General features: G+C 34.4%; 1 protein-coding gene across 1 annotated transcript in view; it reads left to right on the top strand.

Moving 5' to 3' along the window:
• The first annotated feature begins 1932 nt into the window (after positions 1-1932).
• Positions 1933-23805, top strand: part of LOC129240279 (lysosome membrane protein 2) — a 109143-nt gene continuing 87270 nt past the window's right edge. Inside the window, exon 1 of the mRNA XM_054875977.1 lies at positions 1933-2715. The gene's annotated coding sequence lies outside the window, so the exon portion shown is untranslated. The remainder of the gene's footprint in view (positions 2716-23805) is intronic.

Raw genomic sequence — 23805 nt, 5'->3', positions numbered from 1 at the left:
TCATTATTAACCACTGAAAGTTTAACCTGAAAGTAATTAAGCCCGTTGAAAGTTTAATATGAAATTATGAATATGTTTATAAAATATCTTATCACAAATATTCTGGGACCGAACTCAATCCTTCTGGGAGATAGACTGCGAGTGCGCTGATAAACTTTTCTTTAAAAATAATTTGCGCATGAGGCGAATACTTTTTTATTAATTGCGTGAATTATAAAGTAAAGAAAAATCTTAGATAAAGCCTACCTTTGTATCCACCAGCGATAAAAATTTGGATTCGCAGCAAATGATAATCATAACAACCAAAGAACAAGAACAGGACGGAGAGCAGCCGAGGGCATTACGAACGCGCTGTGGAGACAGGTTAACTCGCGAACTATCAAGCGAGAGAGTAAATTATGAGTCGTGGAAACATGGAATTACAAAGCTTTTAATTATGCGCACTTTGGATGTAAATTATTTTATCGCGAGTTTTCCTATTGGTTTTTTTTAAGACTTTGCAAATTTTTGCCAAATATTTCAGTCATTAATGTTTATGAGCTTAAGGGGAACCCGCATTTAGCGCGTGTGGCATAGCTGAATATAGAATTTGCAATCGGGCATAAATGCTAAGCTATTATTTATGCGAAATTTATTGTCTAAAATGGTGAATGTGTCTTCAGCACTTCCAAGAACTTCACTTATTATAGATTTTCTTGCTATCTACCTTCCTAGCAAAGGTGCCTAGCATAGGCACCCACAGGCAATACATATCAACACGTCCGTCAATAACTTACGGCGAAGTGTACTTACGCAGAAAAAAAAACAATAATTCGGATAAATATCGTTTTTTGTACAAATTTCTCTAACTTTATTTATCCACAACAACAATTCAACTAAATATTAACAAGCACAGCTCTGTAAACATAGCAGCTAAGTAAACTTGGGATGATTCAACGCTGACGAAAATCCCCGTCGAACACTGATGCTCAACCGATACGAAAAGCAGGTGCCTACTCATAAATGGCAGACGCAAAATATTGCGGGGAACTGCAACTCAGTCGCACTCAACTTAAAGAAAGGGGAGAACTCACCACACCTGCCAAGAGCATTTAAAGCTGGTCAAAACTGAGCTTACACACGAAATTCCTACACCAGCCAAGTCTAAATTTCCAACTTAGCAACTCTCAGTAAACAGCATCAGGCTAAAAATACATCAGTGAATTGTCACTGAATGAGAATTTCGCAGTAATCGAAAAAATGTAAACAACGCTTGGAGAATGTAAATAAAATGGCATTGCACAAAAAGCGCGCGATCTTCACTGGAATTACAATGAGGAACACAAAAGAGGCAACGTTTAATAGAAGATGTGAGGCGTCGTTTGAAACAAAAACTTATTCAAATAAAAAAGTAAATCAAGGAATAGACAAACAAAAGCCTTTTTATTTACGTGCTTTGCAGCGAGGATCGATACCCGTTTTAGCAAGCGATCTCTATAACGGTTTAACGGGTAGATGTGCGCATGGCTTAGTATACACTGAGCCGGCTTGCGGAGTATGCACAAATACACACAGAGCAAATAAACAACACCCTCGTCTACCTGGCGATCGCTATCGCTGTCGCACACGCACACACACACACGCCAATACGCCAGTAGTAAGACGTTGTGCACTCACTGCTTCGACTCTAACTTGGCTAACTAAGTAAGCTAAGTAAGTTTGTGGTGAAAATACAGCGAACACTTTGGAGTCGGACTAGTCTAAGTCACTGCGCCACTGAGCGTCTGCGACTTTAAAGTTGTGTGCTGCGCTGCTGCAGCGCGGAGACGACAGCGTGCAGCAAGCGCTGAGCGTCGTTGGCGCCAGCGCTGCTGTTGTCGTATTCGGTTGGGGTTTGAAAATTTCAACAAAACCAACTGACAACTGGCGCGGTCCATTCAAGCGAGCTTTTCATTTCATCGTGATAACTTCAAAACGAGACACGCTCGCGCGCGCGCCCAGCTTGAGCACGCACAGTCGCAGAGATCGGTTGGATGGCAAAGAAGTCACTGCGAATCACACGGAAAATTTAATTATAGGAAAACTACATTAATAGAGATTTGATTTTTTATATAAAAACAAATGAAGTAAAAATAAGTGAGAAAATGGTATGCGACTGATTCCTTTGATTTACAAAGCAAAATAAATAATTAAATAAATATAAAAATGTTAAGTGAAATGACAATTACAAAAAAGTAAAAAAAAAAATAGTTTTTATTAAAAAGCTGTAGTGTTAAGTCAACGCATCGAACGAATAGTATAAAGGATACGCGCTCGTGGCACAATAGCTTGGGTTCGCAGGACAGCAGAACCAAAAAAAAAAAGAAAAAACACAAAAACCAAGTGACGAAAAACGTTCTGTTACTGGTTGCTCGTTCGCAGGATTATATCAAGATTACCTAGAAATTAAATGTATGTGTGTATATTTGTGCGTGTTTAGTAGATCTGGAAAAAGCATTTGATTTTTTGTGAGAAATTTTCGTGTTATTCTGGAAGTAAAAAATTTAAAGATATTTTCATTCTGCAAGTGCCAGAAAATTTTACCAAAATAAAAGTGTCAATTAAAGATGTCGTTGTGTATGTAAACAAAATTTGCTTGAATACAAAATCTTTCAACGAAAATCCCTAGGAGATTGGGCGTGGTCGTGTAGAAGTGTGTTGAACCCGGAGTAGCTGAATTTGTTTTGAAACTTTTATGTAAGCATGCGCTTTTTTTCAACTTACATTTCTTCAAATATATTGTGTATATCTATATGTGTATGTAAAGAATGGAGTTTTATAAGAGCTAAATAAAAAAAATTGAAAAATTTTGACTAAAACTCAACAAACAAGTCAATTTAGCGGTTTTCTTAACCGCTTCAAACTTAGTTCTTTTAAAAGGACCAATAATATTTTTAATTAATTTCTAAATTTTTTTATATTTATTTTATTTTTTTATATAATAATTAGACTTAGAGAAGTGAATAGGGCTTTAAAAATATCACATCATCACTTCTTCAAATTATTACGGACTATGGAAGTTCTTGTTGAGGAATTTTTCTTTAATCAAAGATGGCATATCAATTAATTCCACAAATTTTAAAAATAATTTTATAAAATTGAAAACAGTTGTTCGTTTTGGTTTCAAGCTTTTAGTTTAAACAAAGTTTGCTTATTAATCAAAAAAAATGTATTAAAAAAAAGTTTAAAAACTGTAAAGCCTTTTTATGAAATTTGAGAAAAGCTTTTCGTTTTGATTTTGTGCTTTTAGTTTAAACAAAATTTGCTCATTACTAAAAAAATTTAAAAACTGAAAATAAATTTATGAAATTTAAGAAAAGTTTTGATTTTAAGCTTTCAGTTTGAACAAAATTTGCTTATTAATTAAAAACAAAAGTTTATTAAAAAAAAAAATTTAGAAATTTTAAAATCTTTTTATGAAATTTAAGAAAAATTTTTTGTTTTGATTTTGTGGTTTTGTTTAAACAAAATTTGCTCATTAATAAAAAAAAATTAAAAACTGAAAAGTATTTTATGAAATTTAAGAAAAGCTTTTCGTTTTGGTTTTGTACTTTTAGCTTAAACAAAATTTTAAGTTAAAAAAAGGATTTATTAAAAAAAAATTTTATTTAAATTTTGTAAATTTATGCAGCTACATTTTTTTTAATTTGAAATAATTTGTCAAAGGAATTGTTTAAAAATTTTTGAATTAAAACTTGTATAATCAAATTTTTGTTTAATTTGATTATTTCTAATTAAAAAAAATACATTTTTTTGTTTACAAATTTTAATTAAAAAAAATTGATTTTGTGTTCACATTTTTTTCATTAAAAATTTCAAATCTTTAACTTAATAAAATTACACGAATTTTAGCAAATCAAAGTTTTTGCAAAAGTTTTTGATGCAGAATGAGAAATTCAAAGGCAAAGAAATTTTAATTAATATATTAAATAAAATAAGGTTTACATGTCAATGCGGCGTATTATATTATATTTTTATGAAATTTAAGAAAAGTTTTTCCGATACAAATTTTTTGTTATTATTTTTTTCTGAAATTTAACTTTTTTTATTTTAATTTTAATATTTTAAATATTTAACGTAATGAAATTACATGAATTTCAGTAAATCAAAAATTTAGTAAAAGCTTTTGACGCAAAAACAGAAAATCGAAGTCAAAATTAATTAAATTTAAATTTATTAATTTTTGTAATTTAGCAAAAGTTTTAAATTCAAAAAGAGAAATTCAAAGTCAAAAACTTGTTAAATTAAAGTTTTAACTCTATTAAATTTTTTTTATACATAATTTTATTAAATCCAATTTTTTAATTTAGTAAATTTTGCATATTCAAATATGGTTTGAATTTGAAATGCCAACAAAAGACTTGTTTTCAGTTGATTTTTTGAGTTTTATTCTAACATTAAAGTTGGAGAGGTTCTTAATAATTTTGATTTTTTGGTTTTAAATCTCTTTTGTTTCGGCTTTTTGTATTCAAAAGGGGAGTATAAAATATTTTGTATTATTTCAAGTTTTCAAGTATTTTTTTAATTTTCCTGCATCTAAAAACATGATAATAAAATTGTTTTTTTTTTTTTAAGAATTATAAACAACTTCTCTTTTCAATAGGGCCATAGTCAAATATAGGGACAGTCTTTACATTTGACTTTATGACATTCGTAATATTTTCGTTCAAGCAAATCGTTTTGCTCAGATGAATTTTCTCAGAGAATTTCGTTGATAAGTTCGATCCAACTTTCTCGATACATAACATAAATGGGTCGTTCTAGTGAATACATCGCAACCGTAAGCCACAGGGTTGAAGAATATTCGAATTTTTTGATTCCTCCACAACGAATAGATGGCAAATTTTGCGTGTGCGGTACAAAAATTAAAGCCGACTGACAATTCACTTCGCCGTGGGTTTCCGCAATTCGTTCAAGCAGGCTGCTTTTTCTAAAACAGACTATTTTCATTTGTCTGGATACGTCAAGCAGTAAAATTGCCGCAATTGGCCTTTGAAAATCTAAGAGCGCCTCTTGGGGGACATTTGCATGCTTAACGTGTCATTGTTTCGTACGCGATTTGAGAAGTTTTTGCGCCATTTTTTTCAAAATTGTACTGAGCAATGCACTATGCTGTCGATAGATGTTAACAACTGAGTTTCGGTCTATTGCTGATGAGTTTATATCGAGCCAATTGAATCGATTGCGAAATTAAAACTCAAAATACGTAACGTGATTAACGAAATAGACCCGCCATTTTGCCAAAAAGTGCTGGAAAATGTTGATGATAGAATCGACATTTGTAACTGCGGTCGTGGTGGGCACCTGCCCCATATAATTTTTCTTGTATAATTGCTCTACTGTTTCTAATAAAATACAAATTTCAATAATTTCCCCTACATTTTTTTGTTATGTTGTGAAAAACAAAATTTTTGTTGAAAAATTCTATGAATATGTGTAGAATTATGTAAAATTTTCTATTTCAAAACTAAATTCTTAAACTGAAACCTTGCATAAGAGTTTAATGCTAGTTGCTCCTCAAATTTTCATTTTGAGAGTTTTCTTAATAAAAGAGTTTTTCGCGCTTATAAAAGCCTTAAAACCAATTAAGCTTCCCATATTAAAATTAAATTTTCAATGCAACGGCTAAGCACTAAAATTTGTATCTAATTACATTATTACATGGCAGGAGGCACAGTTGCAAAGAGAGGCAGACACAATTGCTACCGCTTTAGCCAATAATTACAATAATCTAAAAAAATTAATAAAATATTATAACTCTTTGATAAAGAACTACACTAAAAGATGCTTTCGAATATTTTCCTTTTTTTAAATTTTTATTTTTTATTTTATTTTTACTAAAATAGTATATTAAAGAAATTTTACTTGCTTACACGTACATATATTTCATAAGCTCAGCAAGCGTTTATATATAATTAAAAAAATTAATTCTTCAATTATTCAATCCAATATTGAATATTTTACTGATATGATTTTATGAATTGCAGAAGGTAAGAAAAATGCAAAACTTGAAACATATGTATGTATGTGCAGTCCTATTTACCGAAAGCAAAAAGTAAAAACATATTACATTTTATGTTGTGACTGCAAAGGTGGAACGCTTCCCATTAGTTTTCCTCTAAGTGTGTTAAAATAGCTCTTCTTTTTCATCCTCCCTCTTTCCCTTTCCAACTCACAAAAACATCCAAATTCTCATACAAATTATAAATACATAATTCAATTGAAAAACTCGCATTAAATAGCACATTTCGTATAGCAACAACAAAGTGGTAATGATTAGCAGCACTCAAGAAATAGTAAAACCAACAAAGCTAACAACTCGCACACCGAAACAAACAACAAAGCAAACAATTAATTGATCGGCTAGCGAACGCAGACCGGCGACGGTCCACTCCGCGTATCACCATAAATTAGGCACATTTCGCAAATTTTGTAATAACAAGCAAAACTAAAAAAAAAGTATGAAAAAAAACTAAAAAAAAATATGAAAAACAACGCAATGACCACAGCATCAACAAGTGGGATAAATAAAATACAAACAACAACAAATAGTAGCCTCCGTTTGGCAAATGATGTGTCTCCCAACAGACATCGTAGTATCTTTCGTCTTTTGTCTATCTTCAATTTTCAATCGTCAATCGCCAATCGGTCAAGCGCTGCTGAGTTGATTTGGCAGATTGGCATTGCAGCGCGTCATTCCAATTGGCCTGGCTAACTGCATTCGTAGTTCGTATGCTTTTTACAACTCTGCAGATTTACGTTGCCGGCCAAATGCGTGCGTTGGCAATAACAAAAAGAGTAGCAGTAGAGAAAAACAAAAGCAACAAATGGATATGCTCAGCCAAAGCCGGCCAGTGTCTGTATGCTAATGAGGCTGCGCAAAATGTTGCGTCGATTTGGCTACAATTGATTGCACTGAATCGGTACAATAGCGCGAATACGCTTTTCTTCTTCTTCAATTTTTGAATAATTTTGATTTGCCTATGTGGCTGCTGCTGCTATAGAATATGTGGTGATTTCATTTCGTTTTCTTTACTACTACTCTTAAGTAAAGAAATAATTATTTGTTTTTGCATTTTTCAACTCTTCAGACCAGCTATCGTCGTGTATGTGTTCGCTACGCGTAAAGGCTTACGTACTGATACTTCGCTGCGAAGGCAGTTGCGAAGGCAATTTCACACATTTGACGAGTAAAGCATGTCCATCCATTTTACTTTCGCATGTGCACAAAAAGGCACAAAGTTGTTTTACCTCGACCTCAAGCGCTGGGCATACATGGATTAGAGTCTCACAGGTGAGGTTCTAAACTACTTTTAAGAAATTCGAAAAGGGAACGAAAAAATACTTTAAATGCCTTTTCCTCCAAATGTCACTTTTCAAATGGCGAGCAAATAGTTCATCTGCCGATTGGCTGAACCGATTATAATAAACTTTTGCGTTGGAATGTCCCGAGAAGAAATGCACCACACTTTGAATAAAAAGTAGAAAAAGAAGTAAGCAAAAAAATTCAACTGAAAAAAGATGAGTTTTTATACGTTTTTTTAACTTGTCTTCACCTTTTGAAAGAATTTTTGCTAATTGTAGTGGTTTTCTATGTAATAACATTGTGCAATGAACAGGTAATAAATTGCTGTTGGATTTTATGGTTTAAACTCACTAATTTTGATATTATAACTATAACTATGAATATTGATGGCGAACCATGCGGCAGACCCTATAAATTAACAAGGAAATTAGAATCATTGGGAGATATAATAGCTGCATATATAATTATGTATATATGTATAAAGGGTCAGTCACTAGATGTCAGTAGTGAATAATTTCTAGATGGTACCTTTTTTTGGTACGTTTTTAAAACTTATTATAAAAATGGTCGACTTTTTAGAACAAAACGATCTTTATCGCAAAATTCGTGATTTTTTGGTAGAAATAACAATCAGAATGAGTCGACAATTCAAAGGTTGGTGACAAAACTGGTCAATAAACTGCAGGACTGGCAGGCCAAAGACTATTCTGGTGAGAATATTGCTGCTGTAGCGCAAAGTTGCTAACATCGATATCCCGACGTTCTCAACAATTAGACATTCTTGAATCGACTGTTGTGAATAAAAATAGTGAAACATGAAATAATCTAAATTTTTACATATTTTATTTTCAAACAACATCTTGGCGCGTCGTTTTAAAGGCCTTTTAGATCTAATTAGCGTGTACTTCTCTTGTTAGATCTTTGGCCGTAGTCATTCTCTAATTTCTGTTCCGCAAATGGGTTGCCTACAGTTTTATGCCACCTCCGAGCGGCAGATGTTTTTTTATGAGGAGCCTTTAAATGGCAGTAATGCATTCGGGGGTTTGCTATTGCGTACCTGCTATTAGAAAAAAGCGTTTTTTTAGCATTTGGTATTTCATTTTTCACAAACCATTTCGGTTACGATGGATTTACTATTTAAAAAAAGATCGCTCGTTAGGTTAGCTTAGGTTAGCCACCTAGCTTGTCTCAGACAAGGCACTCGGTGGCACTACAGCCCATTGTGATATCTGCATTTGTTTTCAAGCACTAACTAAGATTTTTGAATCACTTAGATCTTGTTAAGAACTAGTCAATCCAGATCGTCGAAGAAATAATCGCACAGCTTCTTTGAAGTGCTGGACATTCACATAGGATGTAATGTAGCGACTCAATTTCTTCTTCATATCCACAGCTCCTAGAGAAGTCATTGTGAAGTACCCATTCTACTGGCTAGACTGCCAATAGCGTAGTGACCCATTATAAATCTTGTGCGGACGCTGGTGGCTCATCTGTTGAGCCCAAGCATACATTTTGTCCTTTTAAGATTCGCCCCCTATTGTTAATATGTATTAAAAGAGTCGATAGAAATGCTCGAAAATTTGCTCTCTTGAAATTTTAAAAAATAGTATAACCTTAATTTTGTGATTTTCTGTGTAGATTTAGAATTTTTTAGTGATTTTTTTTATTTTTTTAGTAAATGCTACTGTAGCGCAAAGTGTTGCTCGTGTATTCTAAAATAGTCCAAGCAAAATGAGTAAATTTTTTAGCTAAAATTATGTAAGTTTATATCTGTATTAAAGTAATATTTTTAAAACAAAGTAAAAATTCTTCTTAATCATACCCAAAGTAAAAATAATTTTATTTTTATTTTTTTATTTATTATTTATTACTTATTATTTGTTAATTATTGTTTATTATTTATTCAAAGCTTCCAAAAGTTGGAGTATGATTTTACCTTAAAATATTATAGGCTTGAGTGCGGCAAAACAAATCAATTTTTATTTCGGATAACAAATTCCACACCCCCACGTGCAAGTCATATTTCTTTTATTAACATTCCATACACCTAACATGCATACATAGTTTACATAGCTTACATCTGTATGTGTAAGTAGTTTTTAGGTTGTTTACATTTGTGCAATTTGCAAAGCAGCTGACCAACGACACCTATCAAGTCTGTTCCCAATATAATTCCCTTGAATTAAAGTCTTAAGCATCTCTCATTTGTCTTCACATCTTTACACTCGTATATTGTTTTGTGTTTTTGTATTTGTTTTTGTTTTGTTTTAATCCGTCACTGCGATCACCTCTTGCCGATTTTAAAGGCATTTAGTTTTTGGTTTTGCTCACCATTTGTTTCATATCTCCCATTTACACACTCACACAGCCAATTTTGGCAATTACTGGTTCTTGTTGTTTTTGTGAAACTGCCACCGCCCGCTGCCAGCTATTTGTTGTTGGGGCTCTTGCTTGCAATCACTTTGAATTTACATAATTAAATCGATTGCAAATATTGTTGCTTTTGTTGTTATTACTGTTTCGGTGTTCGCATTAGCAACAGTTGTAGAGCGATGCCAATATTGTTGTTGTATGCCTACGTACACACTCATAAACATATGTCGGTACAAGTATTTGTTTGCAACACCAGGAGCGCTGTTTTTACCACTTTGGATTTTGACATTTGACTTGACTTTTTACATACAGTCCCACACACACACATACACGCAAAAAAATGTCTCGGATTTGGATTTAACTTTGGCAGTCGCGCGAATATCGCTCCCTTTCACGTTAAATGCTAGTTTTGTGTATTGTTGTTGGCTAGTTGGAGGCTGTGCCTCATCTAGTAGTTGTAGCTCGACAAAGCCGCAGATTCGCAGATTCGTTCAAGTATTAATACAATGCATACTTATGTATGTATGTAAGTAGTTCAAATACGCTAATATTGTTTTCCTTTGTTTGGGGTTTCAAGAAGTGTCATGGCTAATTGAAACTGCGGGTAATTTTCCCTCTTCCACTTTTATTATATTTATTTTTTTTTTGTGATTTTGAGTAAAATTATTAACAAGTCTTAGTGATGTATGTATAAGTAAACGTGTGCAGCAAATATAACAATAAAATGTAGCGCAAAAGTGTGCATGCGCTTGTTAAGCCCAAATTTAATGTGTGCTGTTATTTCTTTTTTTGTTTTTGGTTGGTTTTTGTAGTCAAATCCCTTAATGAATAGCCTGCAAAGCAAAAGTGATGCTTTCAATGCTGTCAGACGTGACAACGATTATGCAACATTGAGTGCATTGAGGCGGGCATTGCTACGAAACGAATGGATGTGCTTAAATGCACACACTCATGCACATACGTGCATATGTAGGTAGCACAGAGCAAGGTTGGGTTGTAGAATATCTTCAACGAGTAAGTGGTAATAAGATACATAGGTACGTGTGCAGCAAAATAAGCGAAAACCAGCTGCCAAGCAAATACGCGCGCTATCACATTTGTGTATATGAATCTACTATAATAATTTATATGAATTTACTAGACTCTCATAATTGCGATAGATACCCCATTTCCTGATTGCATAGTAAATGAGAACAGCTGCTATGTTAAAAACAATCATCATGTCATTTCATTTCATATAAATATTTAGTCTAAAAGTTAGTCAGATCATTGTCATCGGTTGCTTTTAAGAATATTTGCATTCGAACATCAAAGCAGAACTGTTATTTTTTCAACTCATATCAATCTAACATTCATTTTTGTTATAAATTTGCATTTTTTATTTATTTTACGTGTTATTCCATATTTTTATAAACTAAACAATGCAGATGAAATATATGGCGATTATGAGTCAAATGGCCCCATCTTCTAGAAGTTTATCCAATAACTCGGCAAGTTTAGTGTGCAATCAGGTTGTATGTATACCTTAATACTTACTTGATCAAAAGGTTCCCAGAATATATTCAGAAAATATACTCGTATAATCTTCGAAGCTCTATGAACTTCGTGAACAGATTTATTATTTTCTTTTTCAAAGTAAATTTTCACAATTTGGAAGCATTGTTCTGGCGTTGACTGATGACTTTCCAGAACAGAACAGAAATGTGCTTGCCATTCTCAGCTGTTAAACCATAGTGTCGATATCGATAGTTCTCATGCCGCTAAAAAACACTCGATACAATCAAACTTTCAAACTGTCCAGATACTATATTCGTTGGAAAAGCATTTATGAGTATGCTCTTTGATAGAAAAGTACACTGAAAAGAACAGATGGTTGGGCGTAGGAGTACAATTGCTGCCAAATTTTTAGTAAGCCGTCGATGGCCCCTTTTTAGCAGCTGTATGAATTTGACGGAGTTCTCTATACATCAAATTCGATCGTTCGCTTTAGTACTTATTTTGCAAAAAGTCAAATCGAAAAAAAAACATTAATATCGTTAATATTAAATGAAAAACATATTTAGTGAAATTACCATTAGTAACAAACCAAAAATTGGCTTTTTAACTATTGGCTAAATTTATACGAACATATCTCAGTAACATATCAAAGTAACAAAAGATATGTTGAAAAGCTCGAAGCAAAACAAAAACTTTAAAACGGAGACGAATTTCTATCTCCAACAAAAACCTCTATTTGAAATGATAAAGCCAGAAATTAATTGTATTATTTACATGCATACCTTATTTTAATATTATTTTATAAAGGGTGGTTAAGTTTCAAAGGCCGGTGTTGATTTTGAATAAAATACCTTTTTCTTAGGAAATTATTGTCATTTCTCTTCATTATGATAATATTCGTATGGCTCAATTATGTATGAAGCAAAATATTGGCCAAATAGTTGCTGCGGCTTTGGCAGTACACCTCCATCCGATGGTCCAAATTTTCGATGACGCTGAGGCATAATTGAGGTTCTATGCCGTTAATGTGCCGAATTATCTCATCCTTTAGCTCTTGAATTGTTTCTGGCTTATCGACGTACACCTTTTCTTTTAAATAACCCCAAAGAAAGAAATCCAACGGTGTCAAATCACATGATCTTGGCAGTCAATTGACATCGCCGCGACGTGAGATTATTCGTGCATCAAATTTTTCGCGCAAAAGAGCCATTGCTTCGTTAGCTGTATGACAAGTGGCACCGTCCTGTTGAAACCACATATCGTCCACATCCATATCTTCCAATTCGGGCCATAAAAAGTTCGTTATCATCTCACGATAGCGAATACTATTCACAGTAACTGCCTGACCGGCCTCATTTTGGAAAAAATACGGCCCAATGATGCCGCTGGCCCATAAACCGCACCAAACAGTCATTCTTTGTGGGTGCGTTGGTTTTTCGGCATTCACTCTTGGATTATTATTCGCCCAAATGCGGTAATTCTGCTTATTGACGAATCCACTGAGGTGAAAATGTGTCTCATCACTGAAGATGATTTTCTTCACGAAGTGCGTGATATGCATTTTGATTTGGACGCCCGTTTTCATAATAAACCTGAATAACTTTAACGCATTGCTCGATTGTGCATCTTTCCATGGTTCGAATTGAATTAGTCTGAAATTGAAAAATATCAGATGAAATACAGAAAAAGACTTGATGTTTAGGTGTGATTTACATTCAACATCGGCCCTTAAAATTTAACCATCCTTTACAACACGAATATTATTATTTCAGTCTATTGAAGAGTTGAGCATTGAACACAAAAAACCCAGCTGATTTCTGCTACAAAAGTAATGTAAATTTGGTTTGCAGTATTGCTTTTTGCTATTAAAGAGGATTTCTCAGCCTCCATTTCATTTTTTGAGTTTAAAAAATATCGATATTTTCGTTTTAAATATTTTTTTCCAAATTTCTATATATGAAGACATCTGTATTTCTCGATTTCGGAGGCTAACTTCGAAAATAGGAGATATCGGCTTTATTGCTTATGACTCAATCTTGAAAAAAAAAAATTGGTTTGATGCAATACCCAGCCGAGTGCTTACAGTGATATGATTCAAAAATTGTAAATGCGTTGGTTAACTGGCGTATGTGGGGAGTGGTATCACCTCCAATTACTACTAAAATCACAACTCAGCATAACCTAAAGATGAAACTCACTTCTTTTCATTAAATTCAATCCGTGGAGTTTCAAAACCAAAGAAAAGTTTGCGTGTTAACACTAAACTATCAAAGTAAGAGATGTATGTATGTAAAGGGTGTTTTTTTTAGAGGTTAGGTTTTCAAGTTTGCACTACTTTTTTCGTAGATGGTCTTTTTGACAGCTGTCACTTGATTTATGCTCAGTTTGGTTTGCCATTTCATAATGAATAGACTTACACCTGAACAACGTTTGCAAATCGTGCAACTTTATTACGAAAATAATGGTTCGGTTCGCGCGACGCATCGAAGAAAATTTGGTTCAGCGATGAAGCTCACTTTTGGTTGAATGGGTATGTCAATAAGCAAAATTGTCGCATTTGGAGTGAACATAATCCACAAGCCATTGCTGAGACGCCGTTACATCCTCAAAAAGTCACTGTTTGGTGTGCTCTATGGGCAGAGGGAATCATTGGTCCATATTTCTTTAAAAATGAAGCCGGCCGTAATGTTACAGTCAATGGAGAGCGCTATAGAGCCATGATTAATAACTTTTTCGTGCCTGAATTAGACGATGTTGATGTGGACGACCTTTGGTTCCAACAAGACGGCGCTACATGCCATACAGCCAACGCAACAATCGATTTATTGAAGGAAACTTTTGGTGAGCGCATTATCTCGCGCCGTGGACCTGTGGCGTGGCCTCCAAGATCGTGCGATATAACACCGCTGGACTATTTCTTGTGGGGCTATGTGAAGTCGCTTGTCTACGCAGATAAGCCCGAGACGATTGACGTCTTGGAAGAGAATATTCGGCGCGTTATTGCTGACATACGGCCCCAATTGCTGCAAAAAGTGGTCGAAAATTGGGCCTCTCGGCTGGAATTTATTCGAGCCAGCCGCGGCGGCCACTTGCCCGAAATCATTTTTAAAACGTAATGGCAAACCCTTATCTTTATAACAAAGCTAAATTCTTGGCCATAGCATTAAATTATATACGTTTTATTTCATCTTGAAAACCTAACCTCTAAAAAAACAAGGTATATTTCATATGTCAAAGTAAAGATTTTTTCTTAAGGGGTTAGGGGTAGTCAGAATTTTCAAAAAATCGATTTTTTCTTGCATTTTCTTAAAGTGTATTGTTTTAAAAATATTGTGTAAAAATTTGAAGTGAATCCAACAAATACTTTTTAAGTTATTCAACAATTAACAAAGGTCGCTCGGCCGCTCCGGAGCCGATAGCAAAACTTTAAATGCGTTTTTCTCAAAACTATGTTTTTCAAACTGGTGAACACTGTAACTTAAAAACCGCTACGTAGATTTCAATAAAATTTATACAGCTTTTGAAAAACATAAAAAACTTGTGCCTGATCGAAGGATTTTTTTTTTCAAAATTTCGATTTTTTTTTTAACAATTAACTGTTGGTTTTTTTTTCTAAAATCTGGAAAAAATTTTCTGAGGCCGCCATTTTGTTCATTTTGAAAAAAAAAAACTTCGATCAGGCACAAGATTATCTATTAATAAAACTAATTTTTCTTGTCCGATTGGTTTTAGATGAATCTGCAAGGACTTGTGATGTTCACCGCAAGGGACTTCTGGAGAAACGGGCTTCACACAAACAGCGATAACTTTTGCAATTATAAATTTTTTTTTTTTTGAAATTTTGGTGAAGTCAAGTTAAAACATGATGTTTTTATGCTATGTTTTTATTTTTGTTAAATAAATTAATTAAGTAGCAAAAAAAAATTCGTGAAAATCATCATTTTTTCGGGCCTCTGACTACCCCTAACCCCTTAAGGAAAATCGGATCTGTAGGTTAGATGTCCTAATAGCTATAAATACTCCAGTTCTGAGCGTATTCTATATAGTATCTGCTATTACTGGAAGACGATGGCCCCTTCTGCGCTGGAAATATCACTGCAGTTTTTTATATGAGAATAATTTGAAAAAATCTATTACTGAGGTGTTAAAGTCTTAGTCATGGATGAGAGAATACCATTCACTAGACAGATAGATAGATTTGAGTTCAGGTTCACTTCGACCTTATGGTATTTTGTGCCCTCTTCTCCTCACAGTACCTCATTCAAGCCTAGTTCTCTTATTAAATCTAAGATAGAGCTGGGTTGGGTTAAGCGTTGCCTTTCTTCTGGTTGCAATTGGCCGAGATGCCTCAATTTTCTCCGCGCTTTTGCGCTGCATTTAATTGCCGTAATTTGATTTCGACTGCGCGAAATTCTTTAGCAAAATACAACAAAGATGGCTGTATAATATCAGAATATTGTCTCCGTGTTTGTGAAACTAACTAACAACACGGATGTGTGTTCTAGCAAACTCGCGGTTCCTACTCTTGGACACCGAATGTACGTAGTTATATATATGTTTAAATGCCAAAGTGAATATTTCTTATAAATCCCGCAATTAAAATAATTTAATTCCTTTGACAAAGTCCATTTTATGTTTGTTGTTATGCTTGTTGTTTGGATGAAATAAATAATATTAGAATTAAACTAAGTATGAATTATGCTACAAAATAGCATAGTAAAAGGTATCAGAAATTATATGTAACCTTAATATAACTGGGCAAAGTTTGGATTTGAATTTTATTTATTTATTTTGTGCCCGCTGATTTCACTGCATTGAATCTGGTCACATTTAATTTGCTCTCACTTAGGTTCAAATTTTAGCGAGTCGCTAACTTTTCTATGATGAATTTAGTGATAAATCTGATTATCTCTACTCATCCAAGATCTTTACTTTTATCAATTACACAAACGTATTCATCATAATCTTTTCCTTAATCAGCTTATTTTGGACTTATTGCCCACTCAACGCCTTCTAGTCACTCTAACTAGACTCCGGCTTATTTTAGATGAATATAAACAAAGCGTACGAAGAAATACCAAAGACAAAATATCTGCAAAGCAGCAGAGGAAAGCGAAAGCAAACTAAAATATTCGTGGTTGAATGGAGTAAGACAAAATTTTTTTTATATTTGCTATGTAGAAAGCAACGAATGACCAAAAATATGTTAAGCGTCAAGTAATGCAAATTAGCCGAATGTAAGTCAATGTCAGCGTAAAGAAATGCAAAATCTTTTATATAAAAATATATATATAAAAATTCCAAAAAAGTGGCAAAAAGCACACATCTCACATCTGCCGCCCCAGCTCAGCTGTCAAATTTCGTATTAACAAATTGGGGGAATAAAGTAATAATAGCACAATAAAAATAACTTAACTAATACTGGCATATACACCTATGGTAGTTTTTGTTTTTGTAAATATGTATGTATATAACAACTTTGTGATGGGCTGTAATAAAAACGGTGCCCTCCGGCAAGGCAACGAAAGCTTAAGTGTAGAGGTCACGCACATTTTTACATTTTGCACTCCGCTCTGTGTGAATGAGTTCGAAGGGTAGAAGGCAAGAGGCGGAAGCAAAAAAGATGAACTTTGTAACGGATGGCAAATTCACAAAACGAAGAGAGACAATTTAGCGTAATTTATGTATGTATTTATGTTGGTAATTTTTTCTATTAAATTATGTTGTTATGTTCTTTGATATAAGCGTACAAATGCGCAGTAGTAAGAAGTAAGAAAATCTGAGAGCGCCAGAGCTTTTCATGTGTGTGTATTTGCTAAGTGAAAACTGCTCGTACAATTAAATAATTTCCTAGCTTATGTTGCGTTCTGCTACAACTACAAGTGCAATTACCTTCTACTCAAATATGAACGTGGAAAACATTTTGAGACAATTGAAGTCATAAAAGAGAATTCGAAGAACACACTCGAGCTTGACTTGTTTACAGTAGCACAGAAAACAAACTATGTGACATATCACGTTTTATTGATAACGTCTCGTTCATATTTGAGCAGAAGATATATGCGCACGAGTAACGGCAAACGAATATATTTCAATGAAACTTGGTGCTAACATTAGGCTTTATAAAAGATAGGTTGACATTGAAAGTGGGCGAAATCGGTCCGTAAACATATCCACCTACCAGATAACGGCAGTTTTCGAAAAAGAAGAAAATTTGAGATTCTTGTTATAAATGAAGTAAAATCATTCAAATTTGGAGCAAATGAAAAACCAAAAAAAAGCAACACAACTTTTGAAGAATGGGCGATTACACGCCCACTTTTGCTGAAATGCGTGTATTTCAACTTGATAATACACGCCAAAACTTAGTACAAATATTGCTTCCTACCTCAGTTAGATCTGACGCAAATATTATTGCGATGGGATGAGAACCTCGCCCACACTTTACATGTTAAGACTAAATTTCCGTTCGCCTATCTGATGTTACAGGCTCTAATTCTCATTTTCCACGAGTTTCTTCGATTCTAAGAGTTAACCGTCAAACCAAATTAAGTCTCACTAAAATGTGCGCGGGTATATGAAGCTCGGTCCGCACCGAGTTCCGCACTTCCTTACTTCCTTACTGCTGCTTTTGTTATCATTTATAACGACACTCAGCGCTATTGTCGTCATTTTTGTATTGCACAAATCTATCTTGATCGTATTTCATTTCATAAGTGTGCATGTGCGCGTGTGTGCTCTGAAGCGCAACAAATCATTCTGGCTAACATAAATATTTCATCGTTTATATGTACGAGCAATTTCCATTGTAGGCGTAATGATAAAATACACTGCATAGAGTCAGTTAAGGCTAAACTTCAAAACGCTGTGACATTAAATAGTTGTGTGCCTCAGTGCACGTGAAACAAAAGACTTAAGCGACGAGCGCGAAAAAACAAACCTTTTAGTGATGCGCAGTGCGGCAGCGTGGAATAATTATTCATATATGCAACAAAAATTTTAGAGGAGTCAAGCTATTTTTTTATTATGCGAAGTGCTGGGATTTATAACAATTATTTTGGTAAATTTTTGTTAGCGCTTTGAAACAAGTGCGGAAAGGAAACTCTAAAAATTTCTCTGCTTTGGGGGCGTAATGAAATGAGGGAAGATCTCTTCTCTCAATGAAGGTAACGCATTGTAATTGAGGAAATGGAGATTATGTGTAACTAAAAAAGATTTGGCGTCCACCGTAACTGAATCGGAGTACAAGACTACCAGTTCGATTCTCCGATAGGTTTTTGTGTGAGTGGAATGGCATAGTTCATTGATTTTCCACCATAAATTTTTGTTATTTTTTAACGTGTCCTTCCCACATCGCTTTTTTAAATCCCCCCAAAGTTTTCAATTGGGTTTAGGATGAATGACTGGCTTGGCTAATTCAAAGTTTTAACATTATTTTGAGAAAACCATTTACGTACTAACATTGAGGAGTGTTTTGGGTCATTATCCTGCATAAAAAGCCAGCGAGGAGAATATGCGCCCCCTCAGCAAATTGTAGCATCACTTCTTGAAACACGTCCTCGTAAAGGAATTTATCCATTTAGATTTCTAAATCGTGGGCACATGAAAAATAATTTGAATATACAACTAAAGTATTCACAAATGTCATAAAATATAAATAACTGGATTTTGATGTTACTTAATTTTGTATTTCCAACCCTTCGAAGTAAAGGGGTTTCCATTAAGAGGTGTTATTCCCGTAAAATATCAATGGTTTCGTTGTTTGTGTGGCACGTAGCGACGGCTTGTTGAAAATAAACGTTGTCCAAATCAATACCATCCAATTCCGGTCATAAAAAATTATTAATCATCTCTCGATAGCGCAATCCATTCACCGTAACTGTTGCTCCAGCTTCATTTTCGAAAAAGTAAGGACCAATGACTCCGCCGGACCATAAACCCCACCAAACAGCTGCACGTTGAGGATAGAGAGGCTTTTCAAAAATAACTCTTGGATTTTCTGAGCCCCAGATCCGACAATTTTGATTGTTGACGAAGCCACCGAGGTGGAAATAGGGCTCATCACTCAAGATGATTTTTCGATGGAATTCCGGATCATTTTCATGCATTTCAACGGCCCAATCAGCAAAGACACGACGTTGCTGATGATCGGTCGGCTTGAGTTCCTGCGTTAACTGGAGGTAATAAGACTTAAGGCCCAAATCTTTATGCTAAATACGGTGTAATGACGTTTGTGGAATGCCGAATTCCAAAGAACGACGAAGAATGGACAAACATGGGTTTTCTTCAACACTTTCGGCTACAACAGCAATATTTTCGGCTGCTCTTGAGCGACGTGCACGGGTTTTATTCTTCACATCACTAACTTGTCCCAACAGCTCGAAATTTTTCACCAATTTCTGTATTGTGGTCCGATAAGGTGCTTCACGATGACCCAAAAATGTTCGAGTTTTACGAACCGTCCCTGCCAAATTTTCACCATTTTTATAGTGGATTTTAATAATTTCAAAGCGTTGTTTAAGCGGGTATGGTTCCATTTTTATTAATGGCGTAGTTTTTACTTGTCAAATATTAAAAAATTACAGCTTCAAAAGTGACATCTACCGAAGTAGCGGGCGATTCCAAATAACACCTGTTATTCGAAAACCCTTTAGTTTAGCTCAACATAAGCCAAAGTCACTATTGGTTTAATAGAAGTAGTGCCGGTGCTCCATGCTTTAGCGAAAAGTTCAGGTACATACAAAGTTCGCCTAATTGGAAGCATTAAACAGTTGAGTCTTCCAGCTGAATGTGCTGTATCGCCTAGAGTTTATACGGGCTTACTTTAAGAAGCTACTCAATTGTTAAAACTAATTTCAAACTTAAATTTAAAAATTACTGGTATTCATATAAGCCCATCTCCTCATAAAAACTTAGATACTTTTACGACTGCATGTAAGAGCACATACAAGGTGGCGCAAAACGTCTCGTCCGAATCTCTTTCCCTGCATTTTCAATAAAATTAAATTAAAAAAATCTTATTTTATTTTAAGCCATTCGTCTCCCATGTTGGCTGAGAGGAATTTCGCTCTTTTCGATTTTATTTGATGAATCGTAATAATAACTTTAGCCATATGTGTTTGCATGCTTTGGAACAATAACTATTTTGTGAGATACTAAACAAAGTTAATTCAAAAACAACAGCAATGTCGGCGAACAATTTTCTTCACCCTTCAGCAAGACTTTTTTAAAAATCCTAAAATTCTTCCAACAATTATAAAAAAATGGTAAATATGTCATAAATAATGCATGTAGAATTTAGTGTTGTTTCAAAAATGATATTTAAGACATATACATTTATTATATACCATCAACACATTACCTACCACTAATGTTTGCAAGAAAGATTCCCTGGTGCCGGGTAAAATTCAAAAGAATCAAAAACAGAATTACCACTTTTCGTGAGACCGTGTACGGGGGCAGATAGGGAAAGGCGATAGGAACAAAAAATCGAATTGGAGCCGAAAGATGAAATGATTCGTTTCGGAGGTAGGGGGGATTTTGCAATTTTAGGTATTTTTTCCAAAAGCCCTATAATTATCTTGGGACAGTTTCTACAAAGGTTAAATAATATTAGTCTAAGCTTTCCAAAAAATACTTCTTCAATTCCCGACTTCCTTTCTGCCGGGAGTTATGGGACGTGAAATTCAAAAAATCGGAGGAAATTTCTTAATTTTTTTTAATTTTTACGATTTTTTCGCGATGACCTTTACCTTTCATTTGACCCTACACATGCAACTGCTAACATGTGACCTTTCTTTATATAAACCAGTTATATATATATGCCACTCGGAAAGCGGGTCACCCAGCATAAAATCCTCTTTCGCCTGAGAAATCTGAATAAAACAGCTTTTTACTATAGTAAAATTCAAGACTCAGCAAGTGCCAAGACTCGGCAAATATGAGCAACAATTTTTTTTAAAAGTACAATATAAAAACAACTGTACATGAACGGTTTTTCAACAACTTTTTTACCTTGCCTGAAAGAGTTTCCAAATAAAAATAAGAGGCCTCTTCTGTTCGCCAAACGTTAGCAAATGGCGAATAGGGAAACATATCTACGCAGCGCTGAAATAGAGCAGCCTAACATAAGATTTGTTTGTTTAGTGCAAAGATATATTTATTCAAGCAAAAACAAATATTGAAATATATGCTAACCCACTAGCAATGCCGCAAGAGACCCTAGACAAAAAATGATTAGACGTGACAGAAGAAGAACTGAAAAAACAGTCCTGTAACATTTTAGCTGTAACAAGTGAATCTAATTTTATTTGATTCGAAATTAAAATTAACGGTTATCGGCACACTCAAATGTATGTCGTGAAGTTCAACAAAAATCACAAATATTATACGCGCAGTCAGTAGGTAATGTGCTAAGGTTCAAATACATAAATACCTTCCTCACTATTACACCCAACAAGAATTTTTTTCTTTCGTTTCTAAGTCCAAATAAATAGTCCTAGAGTCTTCGAATAGGGTGTTTCCAGCGCCACCTTGTAAATGAGTACTGCAGTAAAGCAATTGTATTTGAAGCGAATTGGCAACTCAGTGCCGCTAACGCTCCGTTTGCGTGTCGCAGCGACGCACTGATGCGTGCCGCTGCAAGATTATTTTGTACAGGTTTTTAACGTTTTCTATACTCTAACTTAGTTTCTACAACAATTTTGTTGCAATCGAACGATTGCCAATAAATTCACCAAGTTTCCCAAGTAACTCTAATGGAGCCCTACTTTATTGGCTATGGTTGTATAAGTGCGCACATTTGAATGTATTTGTTGCAACGTTTCACCATTTTGCAATAATTAAGTTTTTGTTTTCGATTTCTGAATGCTTCAGTTACTTCGAGAATTTGTTAGACCCACAATGAAACTCGTAATAGATTTTTAAAGGTTACTAAAAGTTTTTAATTCATTTGCCCACCATTTGTATACTTAAATGAAAGAGCCATAGCATTAAAAAATAGTAAAAGAAAACCACATCCATGCAACAGCTTTACTTAAAGAAGTCATAAACGCAGCCACATCGTGACGTAGAAGGAGGAGTGGATTAAGAATTGTAGCAAACAAACTTGAATTTCGAACAGTCATCACTCCTCTGCCCCCCGCCATACAGCTAACTATAATAGTTATGTGCTAAAACAATATTTGTGCCAATTCTTTGTGCAAATTGTTGAACCAGTGGCGTCTTGAGGAGTGCAAAAACACCACAGCCATGGCACTGACAGTGCTCAAGAATGCAGCGGTGCACTGTAAGGCAAATGCTTCTAGTTACCTATCACACCTCTGTGTGTGCGTATGTGTTTGTTTGTGCGCATCCAATGTCAAATACCGCGTTTCAACGCTCGCTTTCAATGTTTCCGTTGAGTGCCTTATAATCTAGATGCGACATGCGGTCACGCCCTCTACGCATACTGATGTCGTGTAAAAGAAACGCAAACTAAAATATTAAGAAACATAGATAAGGAGTTCACTGAAAAAACTAACGAGCAATAAGCAATTAATTGCCATGACGAAAAAGACAACTGCTGCTTGGCGGAGTATTTTGATGCGATCACTAAAGGTTTTGACATCTGCAACCAGAGTGAGGGCTATCAGTTATGTAATATTTCTGAAAATTTCTAAGCTCAAGTAAGGGGTGCAGATACCTGTAAACGGCCATATTTTCCCTGATTTTCATTAAAATTATTTAAAATGAAGAGAGTCAATATATTTTTTTCAAAAATGGTCGCAGCGGCGCTTCTTAATCGGCGGGCATTGTAGCATCGACGCCAGTGACCTGAATACAAAAAACCAAACATTTTTTTGTTTATTAATGTCATAATTTGTATATGAATTAAAAAAAGGAAAAAAATCGCGGAATAAAATGCTTAAAAAAATGAATTTTGGGGAGAATTTTTCTACTAGTTTTCCTTCGAAAAAATTATTTTTTTTTTAATTTTTCGAAATTTTACATTCACATAGAAAGTAATATCATAAAAAAGATGTGTGCAAAATTTCAGGGAGATCGGTCAATAACTTTTCGAGTTATCGTGTACGCCAATTCGAAAAATATAGTTTTGAGAAAAACGCGTCTAAAGTTTGAATACATGAAAATTCCTCTCCCAGCGCTCGAGCGCAAAGAACAAAGTCGTCACCGTTGACGATCTATAATATAAGAAATACTTAAATTTACATTCAAAAATTTTTTTGACATATTCTTAAATAGTTAGTTTTAGTGCTACTTGAGGAGTGCCAGGGAGGTACTTCGACCATTTCATCTACCAAAAGTTAGTAGTTAAAACTTGATGAGGGAGTAAATATTTTACTCTTCACATTCATTATTTTTTTGGTTTCATGAGCTCATTGTTTTTATAAAACAACAATATTTCTTGCTAGAATATAATTTGAATATCTGGAACTCCGCTCGAAGTCGTGTTTAGAAAGCATAGAATGCGCCCAGTGGGTAGATCGAAATTATGATTATTTGATGCCAGTTAGAATAACAAAAATATTAAGATGTCGATTAAATTTAAGAGAAACTTCTTCAAAGTGTACCAGCAAGATACCTCGATTACTAGAAAACTCTTATGGGCT

Source organism: Anastrepha obliqua, chromosome 3 (genome assembly GCF_027943255.1).
Source record: "Anastrepha obliqua isolate idAnaObli1 chromosome 3, idAnaObli1_1.0, whole genome shotgun sequence".
NCBI lineage: Eukaryota > Metazoa > Arthropoda > Insecta > Diptera > Tephritidae > Anastrepha > Anastrepha obliqua.
The sequence above is the reverse complement of the archived record's forward strand: the minus strand, read 5'-3'. Positions and strand labels throughout refer to the sequence as shown.